The sequence below is a fragment of the Chlamydotis macqueenii genome, chromosome 3, assembly GCF_036417535.1.
Source record: "Chlamydotis macqueenii isolate bChlMac1 chromosome 3, bChlMac1.mat, whole genome shotgun sequence".
NCBI lineage: Eukaryota > Metazoa > Chordata > Aves > Otidiformes > Otididae > Chlamydotis > Chlamydotis macqueenii.
Genome location: NC_141558.1, coordinates 121,258,959 through 121,282,429, shown reverse-complemented (window position 1 = coordinate 121,282,429; position 23,471 = coordinate 121,258,959). Strand labels below are relative to the sequence as shown.

At 35.2% G+C, this 23,471-nt stretch overlaps 1 protein-coding gene across 6 annotated transcripts in view; it reads left to right on the top strand.

The window, feature by feature from the left end:
• SLX4IP (SLX4 interacting protein) overlaps positions 1-23,471 on the top strand; it is a 78,389-nt gene that overhangs the window by 3,578 nt on the left and 51,340 nt on the right. The window lies entirely within an intron of this gene.

The following is a 23,471-nucleotide window of genomic DNA, read 5'->3' as shown; positions in this document are numbered from 1 at the left end:
TAAAACTCGACAACCTTTAATCAGTTTGCAAAACACCAGTACCTTGCTTTTATGTGTGCTGCGTGTTCTTATACTTGCTTTTTGGGTCTTTAAAAAATAAGAAATAGCTATATTAACCATTAAATAGTAGGTTTTTAGAGATGGGAGTTTTTCTAAAGTGGCATGGTTTAGAACCAACTGTAAATACAGGTCGTTGGAATTGTTATTATCAAATAGCATCATACACCCTGTGGAAATGATCCTGTGCTGTCCCAACTAACGATCTGGCCCATTTTATGAAATAGAAATAAATTTATTCACTTATTACTTCATTACATCAGTTCTGCAGTGAAGCACATACGTTACATGCCTATATGCATGTACAGATATAAAAGAAATTGTTGCTGGTCTTTTACATCGTAATTCTTACTGAGTACTGTCTGGTGTTGAAAGAGGGCATAAAAGCATTCCACATTCCATTGAACATCTATATTTTTCCTTTTTTTTTTTTTTCCCTTTCCCTATATTTAAAATGTACTTTTTAATTTCGTAACAATGTTTTCCTGGCTCTCTGAATGTCTCATTAGTGCTAACCTACCAGATGGGATCCTGGAGAGTGGGAAAGAGGGATTCAGAAGAGCTAGCTGTAACGTCAGTCAGCTGTGATGTTTGTTTCTCTATGAATGCGTAAGATAGGATACTTGTCTAAAAGGACTTAAAAATCTTAAAGAAGAAGATAAAAAGAGACTAGGGGGACAGAGGGGAATATTATTTAAAATAGGAAGTAGAAAACAGTAATAATGGATGGAGGAACATCTATTTAGTTCTCTTTCTTAACTCTGCATTTTATTTGCAATTTCATGGGACCAGATATGTAATGACTAAAGTGATGAGTAAATAAATTCCAGAAGAAAGAAAAAAGGAAGTTGGGAGGTAGAGAGGGGAGGAAAATTAAGTGTACAATATAATTCTAAACCTCCTGGAGTCAATAGAAGTTTCCTCACTGACCTCAGAGGATTAGTTTTCAAGCCTAGGGAAATGATGAGTGGATGAAGAGTTGAGAGATTAAAGCGTTAGCAGGAGAAAGGAATAGGAAGGCAGGGGATAAACATCAGTAGTGGAAACACTACTTTCACTGGGATCACTTCAAATAAGGAATAAGAGGATGGTTCAACTTGCATTACTTTTTCTTGTGATTCAGATAAGTCCGATTAGTTTTAAAAGTACCAGTTGTGCCAGAGAAAGTTTGGTTGTTTTTTTTTTTTTTTTTTTTCTAATTGTGAGCTCTATACTACTGTAGTAGTGATATGAGATTCTAGATACACACCATACCAAGAGATACTTAATTCTTTTTAGACATAATTAATTCAAAGATGTAATCTCCATGGTATTTGCCATATGTCTTATTTCTGACCAGCAGTACCATATCTTACACCTGCACTGTTCTGCTTCTTGGAGATCTTGGTGGTACTGCCTGCTTGACCCCCGAGTCCAGCAGTGAAGGAGGAAGGGATGGGAAACTTAGAAGTAGACTTCAATCTCTTTGAGTCCAGCAAAACATGAGGGCTTAGCAGAGATGCTGCATGGGGTCACTGAATGTCTTTAGGTCCTGGGAGAGGCTTCAGCTTGCACTGTAGGTGAAATTCTTCAATTCTTTCCAGTGAGTTCAGATGGAGGTTAGTAGGCTGGGAGGTAAAGGGATCCACATGTCATTTAGTATCTGGTAACGCCATGTGCAAACAGTTCCACAATACAGTGATGCAGTTCTTGCTCTTAATGTTAGTATCATGAAAATATTAATGCAAAATTTTTGTATTGTTTCACGTGGCCTCTCCAACACCCTGTACAATGTAGATGGACTTTTTATATGTGGAAGTCATCTGAGTATTTGATGTATGAGTGTGTTCTGACTGGACTACGGAGTAAAAGGGAGAAGAGAGACTGACAACACATTTTTAATCTTTCCTTATGTTTCATCCATGTGGTTCACAGCTTCCTTAAAAGGCGTCTATTTTTAAAAGCAAAATTATTGCTTAGTTTCAATTCTCAAATAAAAGCTTAGTTTCTGGACATTTTGTGTTCACTGCAGCACTTACTCAGCCGTGACTTTGCAGTATTTTTCTTGACTCAATAGCCAAATATTCCATAAATAATGGTACCTCAGGACATGGTACCCTATTTCAGTATTCTGCTACAGTCATTGCTAAGCATGAGCACTGATGATGCTCAACTATTGTGAAAACCCTTTAAACTGCTGATAAAATGATGACTCATGGTCACCTGATGAAAACAGATTCATTACCATGACTCCAGAAGCTTTAGATCCCATGTAAGTGTTTCACTTCCCACACTAGTTCTTCTAAAAGGGATGATGATGCTGTTATTTTCTAACAGTTGACAGCTGCTCAATTAAGCTGTGACAGTGTGGTTGGCAGAAACTGTAAAATCCAGACTTTTAAAATAATAGTTTAAGGAACTAAAAATCTGTATGAGCTGTGGAGAAGTCACCAACATTATTTGCAGTGTTACTTGGAGTGTTTTCTAATCAAATTATACATCTTAGATTTCATTTACCACTGCTGAATTAAGTTCTTTTTATAGTGGATCTGACCCAAACCTCACTGAAGTCAATGGGCTTTGCATCAGAGCCTGTAGGAGTATATTGGCTGCATACTGTAGCTTAACTAAGAACATATTAATTTATTTCATCAAGAGCCTTCCTCATTTTGATTTGTCTGTCTTTTTAAAATGCAATCTGTTTGCTTACAATGTCAATGTTTAAAGAAGTTAGGCTGGAAAAATATTGAAAAGTGATACAGCCAAATAACAAAATATAAATCAGTTTTAATTTCAATAAGAAAGAAGTAAAATGAAAACTCCTGTGTTGCCAGCTTGTGATTACCCAGGTGCTGTGAAAAGATGGATAAAGTGAAAATAGAATTATGAAAAAACATGAAATTAGACTTTGAGTGTGTATGATTCTATGTTATAAAGCAGAAAATGGTGCTCAACAACTACCTGAACGTAAGGTAGTGTGGAATGGTAACTTCGATCTTAAATGATCAGGAGTTCCACTGGTGATTTTTGTCTTACACTAGTTTCTCTCTTCTGACTGGAAATATTTCTAACTTTAAATGTTGTGAGACACCATGCTTTAAAAAAAAATCAAAATATTAAGTGATTTCAAATTTGTATGATTGAAACTTTTGGTAGAATGGATAATGTTGGTGTTGTATGGGACCAACATAAAAATACTCTTTTTCTTTTTAAAGAGATGCTGACTAAGTAAAATTCATGCTTTAAAATTTAAACATGCAGACTCCTACAGTTTTTTGTAGTTATATCTCTATTTCTGTTCATTTTTCCCATTTATTTTCCAGCTGACTCATTTCATATTTAAATTATGAACATTATGTATTTATTCTGTGCTAAAAACTGGAACTCATCTAGTTTGAAAAACAACGTGGTGATGACGAGGCAAAAAGTTGCACATTTAATAAAGAAATTTAGTAATAATGTCAGAAATACATTTGAAAAATGAACTACAATATGGAGTGATGTGGTATCTTAATTGACAAGAACTCTTACTACAGAGAGCAAGTTCTGTAGAGTTTGTCCATATTCTAGCCCTTTGCTGTTGTGTATTGTTCTATCCTTCTGGTTTTTTTAGCAGAACCTGTCTGCTTTTGCCTTCTTGTGATACTGCTTGACCAAATGAACACAAAGAATAAGCACTTTTATGTAATGAATAAAAGTTGGATTAGGCATATAGGTTCACTTAGTCATACAAAGAAATGGTAAATGAAGATAGGTCTTGCCAAACTACGATGTTTGTACCTTTGCATAGGAAGCTAACCTGTTTTTTATTTTCTTGCTCCATAGAGTGCAGTATTTTTAGTGAGGCCTATACAAAAGACAACTACCTTCTTACTGTGAAATGCTATTTGTAGCTGAGAGATTTTCACTTGGGAAAGTGGGGAGAGAATAGTTTGTTGTCTTGATCACGTGCAGATGGTTTTGAACCAAAGTCTTAACTTCAGTGATGTGAGTGCTTCAAGATGATCTTTTCCTGTTGACTGTGTACACTTTGCTAGGGAAGTATAACCTGTTTATGAAGCAAGTGTCATCTTTCTTGGTTTTGTGCTTTCCAGAACGTAGTAAGGTGCCTGGCATATCTGATACCAATCAGTCTGTGAAACAGTATTTTATATAAGATACAGTTAAATACAGCTTTCAAGCTCAAGCAAATATTCTACTATTTTAAACTCAGAGGGCTTTGTCCATTGAATATACCAGTGATTTAATAGCACTCATAATTAACCAAAATACATGGTTGTGGTTTATCCTGCTTAGTATCATACAGATAAAGGCTGATAGAAGAGGAGCATTTAGCCCTGAACATAAAATATTTGCTGAACTAAAGAGCTGGGAAGGAGCTAAATCTTGGGCCATTAAAGAGAATCTGTTCAATGCCAAGATCCTGGGATTTGACAGTCAGTAGGGTCATGCAGTATGTAGCTTCCTTTTCTTTATTTTGACATTCCTGTAGTACAAAAATAGGAAGGAGAGTAATAAAAGTAGTACTATCATAGTGTATTGTCATACTAAGGTAATCTTCAAAAATAGAAAACAAGCTTATAAGGACTTATTATCTTTGTGGTATTGTCTGTAAGTCTCTGGTTCTTAATTTTGCTGAGTGTTAAACTGCCACATAGCTGTAATTCATATTTCAACAAATTTACAAACAGTTTAGATGATAAGAGTAAGTTTGACACATCAGAAGTTGAAAATGAAGCCCACAATTTAAAAAAGCAATCAACCAAACACATTCTCACCTCAAACAAGTGCTGAATGCTGAGTGTACTGTAATATTAAATGGACTGAATAGCAGTGCCTGGTGATTAAATGATCATTGGCTGCCATGGACATCCCAGGGCAGAGAGATCTTACAGGGGAATTTGGAATAAAAGTACAACGTTGGTTTATAGATTTCTTCAGAAAATTGTTAGAATTAGTCATTAGTTTTAAATCTTTATATGCCAATTTACCCATCTTTCAGAAAATTGAATTGAGTATTTTATTGTTTGGTGAAAACAGAGGGTGCTGTTTAGAGATGACCTTGACTTAAAAAAAAAAAATGTTAAGAAAAATGTTTCTTTGCCTGTCTCACTTCTTCACCCTGATAATTCACAGGAATTGTGATTTGGTTTGCAGAATGTTTGGAGGATACAAGTAGGGATACTTGCTGATTATGAACTGAAAAGAGATTTAATTACAGATGCCCAGCATATTCTGCATAGTTGAGAAAACTCTTGGCTAATTCAAAGCCATTTTCTGTATGGCTATTAGAGATGGGTCATTTGTTGTAAGTGTCATTCTTGTTTTATAGAGACCTACATTATTAAGCATGTAGAAACTGTTGGGATTTAGTCTGGCTCTGTAAGTTCCTATTTGAATTATTATACAGATTTTTGGGAGGGAAAAACCCAGTGATGAAGAATACAGTAAAAAATATTGTATGTTCAGAAGTGAGATGATATTCAGATATTGTTAGAATGTGCCTTTTTGTTAGACTATCTTCTCATGCATCAAGAAATTTCACCATGTTTCAAGCTGTACCCATAGAAAAATCTCTTAGAGCTCTGTTGTTGGTAGCCAGTGTTGTGACAGGGTGAGGCAACTGTTATTCATCTACTGTTATGAGACAGCATTCCTGCGCCAAGCAGAGAAAATGAAGGTGGCAAAATGCAATTAGTAGATTTGTAAGCTGGCCAGGCGTTTGGATCTGTAACAAAGTGTTATGGGTACTACTGATGGTCAAGGACTGTTAAAATACGTTAGAAAGTTTGACTGTCTCAGTGGACTGCAAATTCAAAACTAGTTTAGAAGGAGAAAATACTTATGGAATTACCGGCAGCATTGCTTGTGATATTCCTTGGAAACCCACATGTTAAGCAGCACCTTGCTTCGCATTCTATTGCTCTGCTGAGTTGGTGTTCCTCCTTTCAGGGAGATGTTGGGAATAATAGATTGTCAGGCACTTTAGCATTTTTTTTTTTTAATGAAGAAGCAAAAAGTGGACAACTTCACGTGACCTAAAATTCACATCATATGACGTAGCTCTTTAGCTGTGGGCTGTTACACGGAGCTTCTTGAAATGATGCCTGAATAGTAAGACAGATTTGTGCCTATTCTTCGGGGAGTACTGGTGTTCTGAAATAACTTCAGCTTTTATCCTCCTTCTCAGTATTTCTGTTCCAGGTAAGAAGTGGTTATGTCCTTAACACCAGACTTTATCTACATAGATACTAGGGACTTCAAATTGATGAAAGTGGTGGTTCCAGAATGGATCACATAAAGGTATTTGAGAGGGTAAGCTCATTCACTGTGAACATCTACTAGTAATGCCTGCATCGAAATCTCTGCTACTGCTGGCTGTCATCATATTGGCACTTGATTTTAAAATACTACTTCATTCTCTTTGGATTGCTACACAGATTTAGTGGTTAGACCTTGATCAGCAAGTGGCATGCTCATTTCTCTAATTTGACCATCTCTAAATTAGTTCAGTGATCCTTGAGATATTTAGATTAGTTCCCTTGTCTTTTTGGTAATAGTTTGGGCCTCTTAAAAAAAAAAAATCACTATGCTACATGTTTAAATTTTAAAGTAGTAAGACATTAATCCATATCTATAAAAGATAATGTAGTTTAAATGCAATGCTATTATCTTACTAATGTGATGAAAAACAGCAAGTTGGGTTTTTTTTTGTTTTTTTTGGGATATTGTTTTCAAATCGTAGTTCTGTAGTGGGCTGGGTGATGGAGATTCCTATATATTTAAGGTGAGGATTCCCAACTTTTCTATAAAGTGAAGGGACTCTGAAAATTCTGTACTGTGAGAGCTCATTCTCAGCAGCAAAGATCTCCCTTGCTTTTATTTTCACGTTTATAGCAGCACCTTATAGAGACTTATAAATCAGATGCAACTGGGGAAAGAAAGAGTACAATGAGAAGTGGTAGGGTTGTGGAACAGACTGTGGAACCTCAATGGGGAGCAACTTTGGAATAAGCTTTCATCTGTGCAGCTGCTGTTGAATAGCAGGGGTGTATGTTTAACTTTTTAAATTGCAGGTAAACTGCACATTATAAGCACAAAACCACAGTACTGTACTGTTACTATTCTAAGGAACAGATTGCATGTGAACAGGTAATGAGATTGGAATGGTTACACAGCTCCTAAAGGGAAAGAAGATCTGTCACTGAATACTTGTGTATGCTGGAGGTTTCCTCTGTGACTTCCAGAGGAGGCTTCTGCAATCTGGCGTTGCACAAAATAAATTCTCAGGCCTTTCTTTGTTGTTTGCAACTATCTTCAACCAATCCGTTAATGTTTCTGGACTAGAGCAAAAGCGGAATGTTTACAGATAATTCCACACTGAAGATATGAATGGCATAAAGCTTTATTTAGCTTAAAAAAAAAAAAAAAAAGAAAAAGAAAAGAAAAAAAAAAAAGAGTCCAGCAACGCGGAGCAGGGGCGGCTTCAGCACCAGGGGCGGCGGGGACAGCGGCTCCCCCCTGCTCCGCGCCTGCCCCGGCTCCGCGGGCCGCTGCCTTCCGGGCTTCCTAGAAGTGGGAAAGGAGTCATGGAGTCATGCTGCTTGGTTTGTTCCTCCCTGGTATAGCTGAGCTAACCAGTCCCTCCTCTTCGAACACAGAGAAATGGCTTCTTTCTGAGCCACTCTCCTTCGAGGAAACTCAGAAGAACCCCTTTCAAGGGTCACTTACTGTTTGTTTTTGTAGTGAATTACCCTTCATACATATTTCTTTTCTAATGACTTCTTGATCATTTCTCTAATTTGGGAAGTAGGCTTTTGGTGACATGTTTATTTTTCTTAAATGCTTGTGGAACAGAAACACAACCCTATGTGGCATGTGTGTCCCAAATGGAATTAGAATAATCCCACAGTGTTAATTCAGGTCATCCATTGTATCTCTAAATTTTTGTCTTCTAACTTTAATCCTGTGATTTTAAAGAAGAAACTATTTTGAAGGACCGTTTTCCATGCACGGGTTAAAAACCTCAGTAGGGGTGCAAGCATATGGAAACCTTAATAGGCAATTTCTCCTTCCCCCTTCACCTTCCTACATATGCAAATGATCATTAGGGAAAAAAAAAAAGCAAACAGACCCAGAAGTCTGTCCCTGACCTTTTTACACCCACGTTCCTGATAATAACTTTGTACTTGCAATCTGTGTTTGTTCTGTGGTTTTTTTTGTTTTGTTTTTTTTTTTTTTTCAATGAGATCTTAGAGATTTCAGCCATGGGTAACAGGGTTCACAGATAGATGCTGGGAAGATGATGGCCTCTGCTTTTTATTGCTGTTAGTGTGAAAAATATTGAGAATTCTTCTATTGAGTTCCTGAAGAAAATATTTTTTGATTTCTACTGGATACTTGCCTTATAAAATTGTATGTTTTATTGCTGAACTTAGAATAGGAAGATGGGACAGTTTGATATGCTTTAGCTGTGGCAGTCTTTAGATGTAAGCATGTGAATGATAAAGCTACTAATTGATCTCCCTGTGGTGCAAGTAGCTTGCATCTTCTTTTCCCTGAATGGTTTCACACTGCTCTCCTCAGTAAACCATGAGAGTAGTAGGGCTTTGTTTTTTATTTTTATTTTTTTTTAAAAAAAGTTACAGTGCTTGGAGAAGACTTTCCGGTGATTTGTAAGTAAATTAGCAACAGCAATTTACAGTAAAAATTAGCTGTAAATTTTTTGCCATGAAAATTTGCTGAAAATCAGCAAATGAAGAGATTTAAGACATTCATGTACTGGAGCTGTGATACAATAGTTACAGTTGTAATAAAAATTACAATAATACATCTTACATGCTATGAGAATACAAGTGAAGTTACCATAGTTTCAGAATGTCTTGGTTTTTAATGATGACGATGTTTGTTATTTTTAATATCTTGAGGTTTTTTTCCAAGTTATTTTTTTCCTGTCTAAACAATGTAAAAGGAAGAAAAATTAACTTTTCTGAAATATGAGTCCTCTGTTTACTTTTAGAAAAGCTTATTTTCAATTTATTTATTAATTACTTTTATAAAAGGGGATAAAGTTGTAGCTATGTGTATGTTGTAATGCTCATTTTAAAAAACTTAAATCACAACGCTTCTAATATTGGTAGTCTGGCACTCATTGTAAGTATAATAGGTTATTTCATGCTGCTTCTCTTTATATTCATGGTTATGAATCTGAAATGTTAAGACCACACACAGACAACAAGGTCTCTAGCCACTTACGCGTGTAAACAGTCTGGCTTTTTACAAAGTGGAAAAATATTTCTTGTGCAGTATTTTAACATGATCAGCATGTTAAGGCTCAGTCTGCAACTGTGTCAACATTTCTTTGGCTGTAACCATTAATTCTGTAGCCTCTTGATAATATGTAAAATGTGAAATTGGTTTGTTTACTACTGGGATTTGTCAGCAATTACTGTCTGCATTTAGCTTAGTGCTTTCAAATAGATAATAGATGAAAGAATTATTTTGCATCATCACTCTGATATTAGTAAAACAAAGGATTTTTTTGTTTTTTTTTTTTTTCTCCAGCTGGCTTTGGGCTCTTGAAAGGGACATTGGAGCAATAAATTTCATAATTATTGTTCTTATACTTTGATGTTTGATGTTAATAGGCATAGGTACAATACATTACATAAGACTTTAACTATTTTAACTATTTGACATTAATTTAGCTATAGAGACAGGAATGTACCTTTTCTCAGGCCTTGGTTATCGTGAGACCTGGCATGGCTTCAACATAGCTAGGATTTTTTTTGTTGTTGTTTATTTTTTTTGTAATTAGTGCATGTTTTCAGCATTCTTGTTACCATTAGGAACTGCAAGTGCAGTGCTCACGTGCAGTGTTACCTAAGCACCATATCATTGTCCTCATGAAGAATTGTGAAGACTACAAGTTCTGATACTGTTCTTCATTTGTTCATAGTATGGAGCTAATAAGAATAGTAAGATGGCATAGAAGTATTTTTATGGACATTGTATTTAGTAAAATAATAAATACTTGGTTTTATATAGTGTTTTTTATCTCTGTTCTCAAAGTTTTTATTAACATATTTATGAATTTAGTTTCATTTAGTTTTCATCTTTGAAGCTTTACAGGTAAGAAAAACCCCCAAACAAACCCCAAAGCTTACAAGACATATCTACAGCATAGGTAGGATTTTGGAAAGGGGTTTTTTTTTGTTTACTTGCAAGTAGGCTGTATAATCACTAAGACTTGCCACTGCTCCTTAAAAGGTTGCCATTAATTAATTCCCTGATCTTGGGGACACTTCATTAAAATATTTCACCTAAACTTTTCTTATACGTTTGTACAAATCTAAACTATTTGTTTTCCTACAAGTATTTTATTTAAGAGATAAAAACAACAGCATAGTATAGAATGCACACCAATCCATAAGACTGCCACTTTAAAAATCTCAAAATACAGACAGAATTGCAATATGAGTGAGCTAAATTATTGGAGGGAAATTGTTTTAGGAATAGTCAGGTGATAGATTAAGCTATTACATGAAACTCTTAAAGAGCAAGCCTATATTTTTAAAGTCACTATTATAGAGTATTTAATAAATGTGTCACTATTACTACAGGAGGTTAATAAAGCTTTCAGTTCAGATCACTATCTTTTTGTTTTTAAGACTTAAATGCTCTTTGCTGCTTAAATTCTGTTACCATTACTGAATACCACTTAGACCAGATGTTTTGTGAGTGCTAAAATTTGAATGAATCTTTTGCCCAGTAAAAACCAAACATACAATTTTCCCAAACAGCATATAAACAAAGAGAATCAATGTGTTTCAGCATTCCTTTTCAGCTGTCTAGTCCAGCTTCATTTCCTTGGATGGAAAAATAATAAATATAAATTATAAAGCGAGGCAGCAAATGATCTTAATCTGTCAGTTAAAACTAAATTCTTGATACTGGTTTTGTTTTCCAAGATTTTAAACATTTAACTTAAATTGTAAATTTTGTGCAAAGAATTTGTTTAGTACAGTAATTGGAAAATAATGGTTTTTTTCCTGAACGAGTAGATCATCATCTAGCTGCATGTTATGGCATAGTAAAGGAGCTCCTTTAAAACTGTTCCTAACCATTTGGGTTTGGTGTGTGGTTGTTTGGGGTTTTTTTTTTTGTTGTTGTTGTTGTTGGTTTTTTTTTTTTTTTTTTTTTTTTCCCTAGTGTCAACTGATGACATGTTTGGCCTGTTCAACATAGATACATACTGTATAGTGTTAATATAATGTTTCTATATTAATGTGTATATTAATACATATATTAAGAGAAGTTAATTTTTTACCTGTTTTTTTTGCTGCAAGTGGTAAATTTTGGACATGCCTACCAGCTATGTGTTGTAGTCTTTCAAATGGTAACAAATCACAGGCTTTGAGAAGTGACAGCAATTTTAAGTTAAGTTTTGTGATGAGCCCTTTACCATTGGTTTGGAAATCTCCCCACTAAGTTATAGACATCTGGAAAAATCAGTTTACATTTATTCAGTAGAATCAATTTTAAGTTAAGAAAAACTTCTACTGAGAGTGACTCTTGTGATTTAGTGGCTCCTCCTATTAGAAGGGTGAAGGTGGAGCCTGTCTAATTTGAAAGTAAAGAAGAGAAAGAGTGGGATGACTTACTTGAACAAAACAAACAAAAAAACCACCACCAACAAAAGGCAAACAAACGAAAAACTGCTGAAGATCCTTATTATTCATGGCACAGAGACTAGGGGTGGCTGGCGTGAGAATAGGCTACAGGGATTCAGTAGTTTGGACGAGGAACAGAAACTGACTTTTATGAGAGCGGTGGAGCAGGAACAAGGAGAAAATGAATGATGGACATCACACTGGAGCAGGACTGTGCAGGTAGTCTTAAACTGAAAGCTGAACTAAAAGGTTGAATGGAGAGAAGGTTAGGAACAGGGCAATAGTCTCCAGCTTGCTCTTTATTTTTCCAAAGTATGGAGCAGGGGAGGTAAAACAGGAATTGGTAATGGGTCAATAATGAGATGAGGACTAGGAGTAGTAAACAATATTCAAACTGATGGAAAATCTTGAGTGGCAAGATTAATTGGTTGAAAGACTGGCTTTGGCAGTTTAAAATATGAAAGAGATTAGCAATATCCAGATGCTGGAAAGTGTCATTTTGGGGGCACGATGGGCACAATTATCTCCTTTATAGTCTATACTCTGCACCCTGCAAGGAGAACCTGAGGCTCCTGAAGTGAAACAAAGTCAGAAAATGTTATATCCTTCTCCAATACTAATTCAAAGAATGTATGATGGTTTACTCTAGGTTAATTATATTGGTTCAATCAGAGGAGACTTCTGTGGTGCTTCCAATCCTGCTAATTTCCCTGTGGAAGTCAACATGTCACCATATGGTAGATTTTACTTAATCAGTTTTCCACCTGTCCTTACCAAGGTCATATTCAGAAATTGTCTAGCTTAACAAATCTACCTGCAGTCATCTAGGAGCATGTGTGAATTCCTTTGCCTTTTTTGAAGTCTTTCTGTAGTTTATTGTGATTGTGTTTTTTGTGTATCAGTGCTTCACTGTGTGCATTTTTCTTGTGAAGAGATGAACGGTATCTGCGTAAGTGTGGTATTCTTGCAGGAGTAAATTTTTACAGGTGTACTTTACTAGAATACAGAGACTTAGTTAAAAAGGTCAGACCTGTTCTTGAACATTTATCTCATAGCTATTCCTACTTTTAATCAGTTAATGGAGGATAAAATAAATTTGGATAATCTCCACGTCTTCAGTATAGTGTAGAAAGACACTGCTTCTTTAAAAAGAAAGTCAAACTTCTTTTAAAACAGAAAATCTGTAGGAATAGATTTTTTACATTTTTTTATTTTATTGAGTTTTTGTCATCTACAGTTATATAAGAGATCTAACATTTTATCCAAAAAGTGTATATTTCTCTTAATGGCTTTTATACATGTGTATATTTGCCTGAATGTTTTAAAAATGCTCAGTTGACAAAATGGCAGATTTTTTTTTGTAGGTTGTTTTTTTTTTTTTTTGTTGTTTTTCTGAAGCATCAGATATAAAATTTTGGTCTGTGAAAGACTTTTCGCTGAATACTATCAATTAATAACTTTTTATTGCTAGTCATGCTCGTTCAGCTATTCATGACCTATTGTATAATTTCAAGGAGATGTAACTTCTTAAACTCAGGATGACTTTTCATCTATTAATTTTTAGTATAATATTTCAGAGTAATCTTCAGCCTGGTGAAGGAAGGTTGAAAGCCATACTGAAACACTTCAAAGCCAGCAAGATTTGGAGCATCTAACACTTTTATCATGTGACAATAATTAATATTAATGAATTAAAATGTTTACACACCCTATGTTCTCTTTGATGTTAATTGCTTTACAGTAGGTCACATAAATTCATTCTTGGTGTTAGACAAGTAAGGAAATATTTCCTCTTCATTTAACTGTGTCCCTTAGCAACACAGTAGGTCTTATTTGATTAATAACATGTATTTTTGCCATGTTCACTGTATACAAATGCTTGTCTTTCTGTCCTTTTAAAAAGCTCTGAGTGAACCTTTGTTACTAAGTTGAGGCAAAAAATAATAGGAAGATATAAATACATGTCTATGTGTAAGTATAACAAAGCTTAACAACATTCTTAGACATGTTAAAGCCAAGCTTTTTTTGTCTTCCTCTTGCTAATGTTAATGAGATAAAATGGGCAGAGCGTTCACTTGTCTCTGTGGAACTCTGCGTTCCTGACATCCAGGAACTGCAATCTGTCATGTGCTGTCATCTCTGTTTCTTCATTCCTTTTAACAAAGACAGTTGTGAGGCTAGCATACTATCAATATTTTAAATTAAAAAATGAGCTGTTGCTTTCCGAGGAATAATTCCCCCTCAATCTGTAATGTAGGGGATTTTTTTTTCTGTTGAAATCCATGGAAAAATGTTAGGTTTTTTTTACTTAATTTATAAAGTGTCCTCTTTCCTGCAACTGGCTCTTTAAAAAGATGCAGACATGTAGGAAGTGAAAACTCAGCGATAGCAGTCTAGCTTTGCAGGTATTGTTGAAGATGCTTAGTTGGCATAATCTTATCAGCCTTTGTTTTTGGTACGTGATTTTTGCAGCATGTGAGAGTTCATTCTTTGGTTTTGCTACTATAATTTTCACACTTGCAATTGTATGACAGCTGTAGCTTTTTAAGAACAAATGAAATCACATTATATAAGTAGCATCTCTCATCATGTATTTTAAAATAAAATTTCTAACTACTAGTAGGCATTACTTAAGTTCTATCAGAAACGTTACTGCTCTATACAAAGAGGCCCTTCCATCTTGTCAACCTGTCTTTTTGAACTTTGTGGGTTTCCAATAACATGGGTACAGGTGAATATTGTAACAGGAAGAAAAGAAAGTTTCTGACCTGTAATGTGATCTGTCTATTGGAAGAAGGCTTCATAGATCTGTTTATCTACTGCCCACAGAGGGTAAAACCTTTACACAGGATATTACTGTTGTGCTGCCTTTAGAAGAAAGGGGAGGTGTATTCCGTAAAAATGACCCTGAAATTCATGGCTGAATGTCTTGAGCAAAATGTAAGTGGTTTTATGATATTGAAGCTGACTGTAAAGCTTTAAAATGTTAGAGTTGCATGTTTCCTGGGATTATTATTAGTTTTATTCAACTGCTTTAAAAACTTAATCAGGAATGTGAAAGCAGAAGGCTGTTTTCAAAAACAGCTTCTGTATTATGTCAAATTAATCTTTTGTTCTCCTGTTTCTGTATCAGTAAAAGTGCTATTGGCAGATATGGTTTATATATATAGATAGATCAGTGGAGAATTTTCTTCTCAAACCTCTAATGCTTTCTTGTAATACTAAACTGCTAGGATATTTAAAGCAGTTCTTGTTTAAGTTCTTATGCATGTTAAGTGAGAGTGCTTTTTAAAAATCTCTGGAAAGCAGACCTAAATACAACTCTTGTAACATTAAAACTTCAATGGAAAAGACTCTGGCACGTTACATTTCTTTCATATTTTTGTGTTTCCTTTGAAAGAAGAACTTTCCCAGATGGTCATTGTACGGTACTGAATGTGGCCAGTAATTTTATGCAAGCATTTAAGTTCATAGCCCCTGTCAGAATTCCTTATTTGGGTATTGGATTCTTTGCAAAGGGTTTTTCATTTTCATCTTTTTTTTTTTTTTTTTTTTTTTACCGCTATCTTTACACTATTAAATGAATGCAAGTTGAGGGTAAGATTATCTGCAAGGTCATAGTCAAACTTAAAGCTTTATGGTCAAAGTATACTTAACCAAGGTTGGAACTAGACATAAACACGCAAAGGAAAGTATATGACCATACTGATAGTTATAAATTAAGTGTCAAGGTTTCAAATCTGGGAAAGTATCATCAGAATTTATAAAGTTCTATTTAAATAGTCCATTCTCCTCACTTCAGACATCTGTTACTGGTTATTGTTTGAGTGACCACCATGTACATTATACAAAAAGGAATGTGTTTTTTGTAAGATCTCTGCTAATGTGCCAGACAAAATCCCAGTGTTTGATAGCAGTGCCAAAGGGCAAAGAGGTGCTGAACAATATTCCTCATCTTTACCATAACTTTCCTTCCTGGAAAAACAGGCTTTGACAGTGGGAAAATGAAGACTGAGATAAGGAGAGGTGGAAAGAGGCTTGGGAACTGAGAGTGATATAGACCAGAACCGTACTTAAGCGAGCAAGGGAAAAACTCTTCTTTTATGCTGTTGCACCAATAATCATTTTTTTGTTGATTACAAATTTGAGTTATATCTCCTTGATATAGTAATAAATTGAAAGGACCAGAAAGTTAAGAAACAGTTGTTTTTGTTGGCACACAGTGTAAACTAGGCCTAGTTTTTACAGCTCTGGCAACTGATCCTTGACATTTTAAAAGAAAAATACACTGATTTTATTAATGCAAAATGCTGTATCACTCTCAGAATTTCATTTTTCAGGGAAGCAAAATCAAAACTGATGAAAATTATTTTACCCTCTGTGGGATATGAAGCAGTTGATGCTGATGGTTGTCATGTTTTTATTGGTTAGGAGCATCAAATGGCAATGCAGCAGGTAGGGATGTTTGTTGCATGTGAACTGGATTTCTTTCCCCAGTATGGAGCTAAGCAGGCAGATACACATTATAGAAAATAAGGTATACTGCAGACATGTTAAATAATTCAGTTTTAGTTTTCTATTTTAACATATAGCTAGATAGACATAAACAATGCAGTTAAGCAAGATTTAATTCAGCCAAGTGACATATTAGATGCTTGTTATTAGATGGCATGCTTTATTTTACCGAGCTACTTTCTTCTCTCCATTTTACTATAGCACTCACCCATTTAGAAGATGCATTCAGGAGGAATTGTGACATTGCCGGGCACGGAGAAAGTCTTGAATGAATAACTTAAATTAATGAAAAATGTCATCAAGCATTAGGAGACCTATGGCAATTTTTTGCGATAGGCTCACTGATAAGAGCAAGGAGAATAATACATGTAGAAATATATGTATCTTTGGGTAGAAAGTGATGAAAATAAAAAAAAATGTTAAGGGACTGTTTTTCATCAGTTTGGTTCAGTATGAGCAGAATGTGGGAGATAAGTGGAGCAGAATTAGTCTCCTGAAGGAGAAGGCATTAGCTTGAGCATGATTCTCTCTCTGTATTTGCACACAATAGGAGAGGGTACTAAGATGCATTTGTAGAGTTTTGCTATTTACTAGCATCTCGTTAAAAAGCTGAAATTTTTGAAACAGATGCATTAACTTTTCAAAGTAATTTTCCAGTTTCATAGTGTTCTTAGCTGCAAAAGAAACAATGGGTTTTAATATAGTTGTCTATTTTAGTTAATTGGTACTCTGTACTGGAATAAGTATACAGAAAGCCAGATTTTAGCATATGTGTGAATAATAAACTTTGGCAAATCTTATTCTTTTTAAATTGCCCTAGTTTTGTGTATTTGAGACTGCCTCATATAATAGGGCTAGAAAGTTGTCAGATCGATGTCCAACATCTGTAGGAGTCAAATTAGCACAAACTTTATGAAGGCAGAATGAATGGATATACAGATTTGTGTAGTACCTTGAGAAAAAGTCAAAACACCCGTTGTAAAGAGAAGTCATGCGTCACAGCCTCCCAGCTTCTTTACAGGAACTGGTGAGCATAAGGAACAGGGAAATCTGGTTGCTATAACCCATTTAGATTCTCCAAAAGTGATTGACAAGGTATGTTACCGAAGTTGCTTTAAGTGATCTGAAAAGGAAGCTCCATACATAGATTACCTGATTAAATGCTTAAGGGAGATAGAGGCAGTATTGGGGTCAAACAGGGTACTCTGGGGCGATACTCTTTGTATTTGCAAATGACCTGAGAAAAGAGCTGAATAACAAAGACTTAAAATGAAGTACTGCGCAAAAAAATCTTGGGCTGTTTACTGACTGTTCATTAAATTGACAGATGAATTGGTAAATGCCATGTATGGGGGGTAAGGGAGAACAGTTCCAAACTTACGGGTGCTCAACACAGGACCACCACAGAGGAATGATGAGGTTTATATTATTTTCTGAAAGCAGCAGCTCAGTTCATAGCATCATTTTAAAAAGCAAAGTCAGTTTGGGGAATTAGTAGGAAGGGAATGAAGAAAACATGCACCATGGTACAAATTGAGAGCACGTCTACTTTTTAAACACTACATGCATTTATAGTTCTCATTAGTGGAACTAAGAGAATTAGTGAGAAGTGTGGAACTTCTTCAGTATAAGGAACAGCTTAATACTCTGCAGCCTGGAAGAGAGAAAGCTAGAGGTGGGTGAGTGGGGAATAATAGGGGTCTTATTAAATCATGGATGGTGGGAAGAGATAGAACAAACAGTAATTTCTTATTTAATTTAAGAATTGAAGGTATTGAATTAAATTAATATGATAATGTGAAATGAACTAGAAGATCAGATTCCTCATGAATGTGATTTGTTTGTGGGACTGCTTGCCACAGGATATTGTGGATGCAAAAATTCATGCAGTTTTAAAAACTAGTTTAACAAATTCTGGGAGAAAACAGTCACTGATGACTTCTAAATACAGATACATCATATGGGATAGAAACCCTTGGAATCTTGTGTTGACGAATGTCTAATACATCTACTGAGGAAAGTATCATTATTTGCTTATCTTTTTTAACCTTTTCCCATAAACATCTACTACTAGTTGCTGTCAGAACATAGAGGTCATTGTGGACCTTTGGACTGACCCAATATAACTTTTTATGTATTTAAAGTGTACATTTTGTTACATAAAATCAACACTATTTATCATTTTAAGTGATTTTAATGTTTTCCACGTGTGTTAGGATTGCTGCTAATTATCACTGGAACTTGACTTTTATAAACATAATTGTGGGAAATATTTCCCACATATTCCCAATTAGTAACATAATCCATGGGAAATTTGAAAAAATTGGCTTTGAAATTTAAAGCTTCAACTTTTTTAAAATGCATTCCCAAATATAGTTGAAATCTTAAGTAGTGATAGTCCTTTATAACATTACTAAAATTATGTGCTTTTTTTTCTTTAAGAAAACAGCTTTTTTTTTATCTCTGTGAAATAGATAAATATTTTTTGAGAGTAATTCCATCCTTCTTGCCACCCCCTCGCAGTTTTAAAATAGGACTTTACTGAAATCTTGGGAACATGTTGTTTCTATTATTCTTCATAATAGGTGAAAATGAGCAATGTGTAACCCATACTGTCTGTACATTGTATTAAAACCAAGTGTTTTCCCTTGGCTTTTCATTACTTGATTGACCACATGTGAATATAATCCTTATCAATGCACTTAGTGTGAAAAAGAATTATAGAAACTGACAAAACCAGTTAAACTGTACTTGTGTAAAGTGTACACAATTTCTTTCTGTGTCCATTCAATGTTTGTTTTCATGTTGAAAACAATCATACTTAGTTTGGATTTTCTTTTCCTATAGTGAAAGAGAGTTGAGTTGATTAACTCATTTTTACAAATCTTTAGAAGAAAAATGGTAGACAATTCTCCTCTTGACTTGAGAAGCTGAGTTGTAGAAAGAGGAATATTTTCAGAAGGATTTACTTTTTATTTTTTTTGTTACACATTTTTGATGTGCCTGCTAGGTTCATGTAAATACTGATTAGCATGCATATGATCTAATGCTCTGCATACCTGCTTTCCCTATAGGTAGCTGATGTGTTACTGGGTGCCTCCTGAAGGCCTGCTGTTACAACAGAGTCAAGTGTGCTTTTTCAGCTGCATCTGATTTAAGTTCATCAGTAGTCATCCACCACCTGCTTTTCATTTCCCTATTCTCCTACCTGAGGTTATCACTTCTTAATTTTGCTAGGAGATATATGAATAGTCACTCCCTGTTTATTTCTATCAAACCAGGTAGGTTTTAGTGTGCATTTTAAAACAGACGTATCAAAACTGACTTAGTTAAGAGACAGTTGTACTTGTTAGAAGCTGTAATCTCTGGAAGAAGTAAGATGGAGGCAGAATGGGCAAGGACAGACAAAGGGAAAAATGGCTTCCTTAGCAGTTTGAGTTTTAGTCTAAGCAGCCTTTCTGATGACAAACACCTCCACCAGGAATCAGTGGTATGTTTCACAACCTGTTCTTGCTTATTGCTGACTCCTCAGTGTTCAACTATGTTAATATTTTATGTATTTTTATAGATCAGTTGTTGCTCCTGTTCCTTTTTTCTAAATTCTTCTTTTTATTTATGCACAAAGTCTATTTATTGTATATTCTTTTCAATGCCAGATGAAAACAATTTTTTCACTTGGACATTAAAAATTATATTCCTGTGCTTTCCAGCTGTTAATTTCTTGAGTGTTTTTGCTGATCTGTTTCCATCCATTGGATTCTGCTTTTTCAGCAGTAAGATTTAAAAGCCTCATCTGTTTCTTCTCTTGTACCTTTGTAGATAAGGCAGTGGTTATTTTGTTGAGCTTTCCTCTAAGTTTTTTATGTTGACTAAATGTGCTACCACTTAATAGAAGGATTTTGTCCAAAGGGTGTCACTTTTGTAATACGCCTTTTTCAGAAGTGAATCACTTTTTTTCTTACGTTATTTCTGAAGAAGCTTTCATGCAGTTCTGAAACTTTCCTGGCTCAGCTTTGTTTCAAAGACAAATTAGTTAAAGCACAGAGTTAAAAAGTACTTCTTCTACACACTTGGAAAATGTAACATTTAAGTCACTTAAGCAAATTTAACAATGTAAGAAATTTGGCTTGCTAGTCTTTTTTTTTTGCAAATAAAAAATACTTTTGCTTTATGTATTTGTCTTAGTCTGAGCATGTGTAATCAATATATCTTTAATCTGTTAAATTATTTTGGCATAAAGATTTAACATCTGCAAATATTTTATATTGAAACGTGGACTGCAGATGTTTGGTTTGGTTTTCTGTTGCCTCCTGCTTCCCACTTAAGTAGCTGCATGCTGCGGTAGGTAACATCTTCATGAGAGGGAGGGAAGGAAGTAAACTTTAGGGCAGGTGAGACCTTGTCTCATAGTATAAAAAGGAATTGGAGGCTTTGTGAAATAATTGCAAAGTTGGGGAACATGGAACAATTTCCTGCGTGGGACCTGCCCTCACTTCCCTGTTCTGTTTTTGTGAGAGGGAAGTCGGCCCATCCCTGCAGCTGTTGTACAATAAATTCAAGAAATATGTTACTGGATGCATCATATGCTTGGGAACTGCTGCTCCCTTCATCTTAGTAATGTGCGTATTACCTTATCGAGCAAACATTGTGGTTTATCTCTTCTTCAGCTTACAAGAATTTTGTAAATGTTGTTTTTCATGATATCCAATGGCTGGATTTATTTTGTCTGACAGTTTACATCAAAAGATACTGGGGGTGGTGTCTTTTTACCTTAATTTTTCTTAATTTTCTAGTCATGACTAGCCTATGCAGAAACCCATACAATCAGGTGGTACATTACTAAGATCCATATCTGTCCTGTGTGGTTCTTTTCTTATGTTCAACAAATACATCACTAGCTTGTCAATACGTACTTGGTAATATTTTGTTATACTTGAAAGTTTGGCTCATTAATATTAAAATACAGCATGTAGAGCATATATGTGAAAACCTGTGAAAATTATTTATCAATTTAAAGGTCTGAAAAAGGCCCGTAGGTCTTCTTATTACTGCCTGAAATTTCTCCAGAAAATGACATTGTCACTTTACTGTTCATGCTTTTCAGGTTTGTTGGAAGCTTTAGTAATCTCTGCTGTTTCTTAGCAGGACTTCAATAAACAAACTTTTTTATGTATTATGATTCTCTAATCATTGTAGTTGTTTTAACCAAGTACTAGACGTGTGATATTTAGAAATAGCTAATTTAGAAGTTAAATTTATTTACTATGAGGAAGTATTGAGGAAGCTGATAGTGAACTAGGTACTTTTTCTGATCTACAGTGTACAAATCAAAATAATGATCATTGTTAGGGTTACCAGTCCTCCATACTTAATATGATGATACTTATTACTGTAGTATCTGATCGTTACAAAATGAATGATTCAGACGTGCAGATCTTTTTGTACAGGGTGCATACGTTTCTTTGTCTTTCCACCTGTGTAACAAGCTAAATCCCAGCACTGACTTTCTAGAACCACAAAGGACGTCCTGAATTCCAGTTTACTACAGCAGTGACAAGGCCATTCTTCTCATTGTGAATCACTTTCATAATACCAAACTTTTGTTGTTGATAGCTTAGAGTGAGAGGTAGGTAAGGTAGCTCTAATCTTTATTTGCACCCACTTACCAAAGTTCAGGTGATACACAGTAATGTGTTATCCTGTGTCACTCTGTTGGTGTGTGCAAGCCTGAAGAACACCCTTAAAATTTACAACTAAGAATTAACTGCGTTTAGATAGATTGTGGATATGTTCAGCTATCCAGTTAACATGGCCGCTCACCCTCCCCAGTCCAAAGTGTCATAAATGCAGGTTGCTGCAGAGATTAGTCTTTCTTCGTGGCTTGCTACCTATAATTTCAAAGATACCATAGTTATCATAATATTTTATGACAAAAGGGTGAAAACAACTTGTTGGAATCTCAAATTATCTTTCTATTATCTTGAACAAATACTGTGCTTCTATTTCTGTTTTTCTGGATCAGTTCTGACACAGGCAGGGACATGGTATATATCCTTTCAAAACAACGTTGAGATTGCACTGTTACTTTGAGACTTTGCCCTGAGGAAAAACTTGCTTTTTGCAATTATTTGAGCTCCGGCTACATGGCTCCTTTCAATATGTAGGCTACAGAACCTCCTACGGAACTGGGACCAGACCAGCATAGATTGACAACCTAAATTAAGCTTAATTCTCATATGCAATTTAGGCCTCTTTTTCAACATTGTACCTGATAGAGCAGTTCTCCTAGACCAGTTCAGATGTTTAGATTAAGTAATTACTGCTTAGCCTGACTGTGGGTGACAAACTGTAGGGCTTTGTTTGCACTGAAGCATTCTTATATTGCTAAAAAACATGCAGATCCTTTACCAGGGCAGATACTTATCATTCACAGCTCCATCAGATTTGAAACTACTTAGATTTTTTTTTTTGCGTTTTCCTAGGGGTTGAATCATCCACACGTATTTCTTGTTTTCTTTCTCCCATCATTTCTTATATTTAATATCCTGTTTATCTGCATCTTCTAACATGTTGCCTTGATGTTGCATCCTAGTTTCTTGTTGGGTTCTCAGTCCACTTTTCACAAAAGTTTGTTCTAAAGGCTTATTCTCTGTTTGCACCTCTTTGTTTGGCATGGGAACCCCTGAATGTGATCTTAATACTCCTATAGCTCATTGGTTGAGTTACAGGTACTACTACTTTCATTCCACTAAAACACTGGAAAACCGAACACTCCTCCCTTTAGGAATTTCTCAGACATAAACTATACTCCTAAAAAAGCAAGCCAACCACTTGCAAAAGATTACTTAGAGATAACTCGTATTCAGCTTATAAAAGGGAGAATTTCCTCCCTGCTTTTGGAAAGTCTGAATGCATTTTAGGTTGACTGATTCCTGCTGAATCTGTGTATAATTTAGTACAGCTGTCTTTGAGGATAGATATTCAAGTTAGAACCTCCTATGCCATTACTGTTGATATGCTGCTCCCTTTGCACTGATCACTTTGCGGAGTGATCCCATAGATTTTTGAAAGCAGGGGATTAAAAAGATCTAGGTGATGTCACCTGACAGCTATAATACTTCTTTAGCAAGGCCAGCTGTTTGTCAAAACTTTTTTACAGCTCTAGGAAATAAAATAGAATCCCATTTGAGATTACTGAAGGGCAGCCTGGATGTTTGCTGGACACTCATGAAACTGTAATATACACCC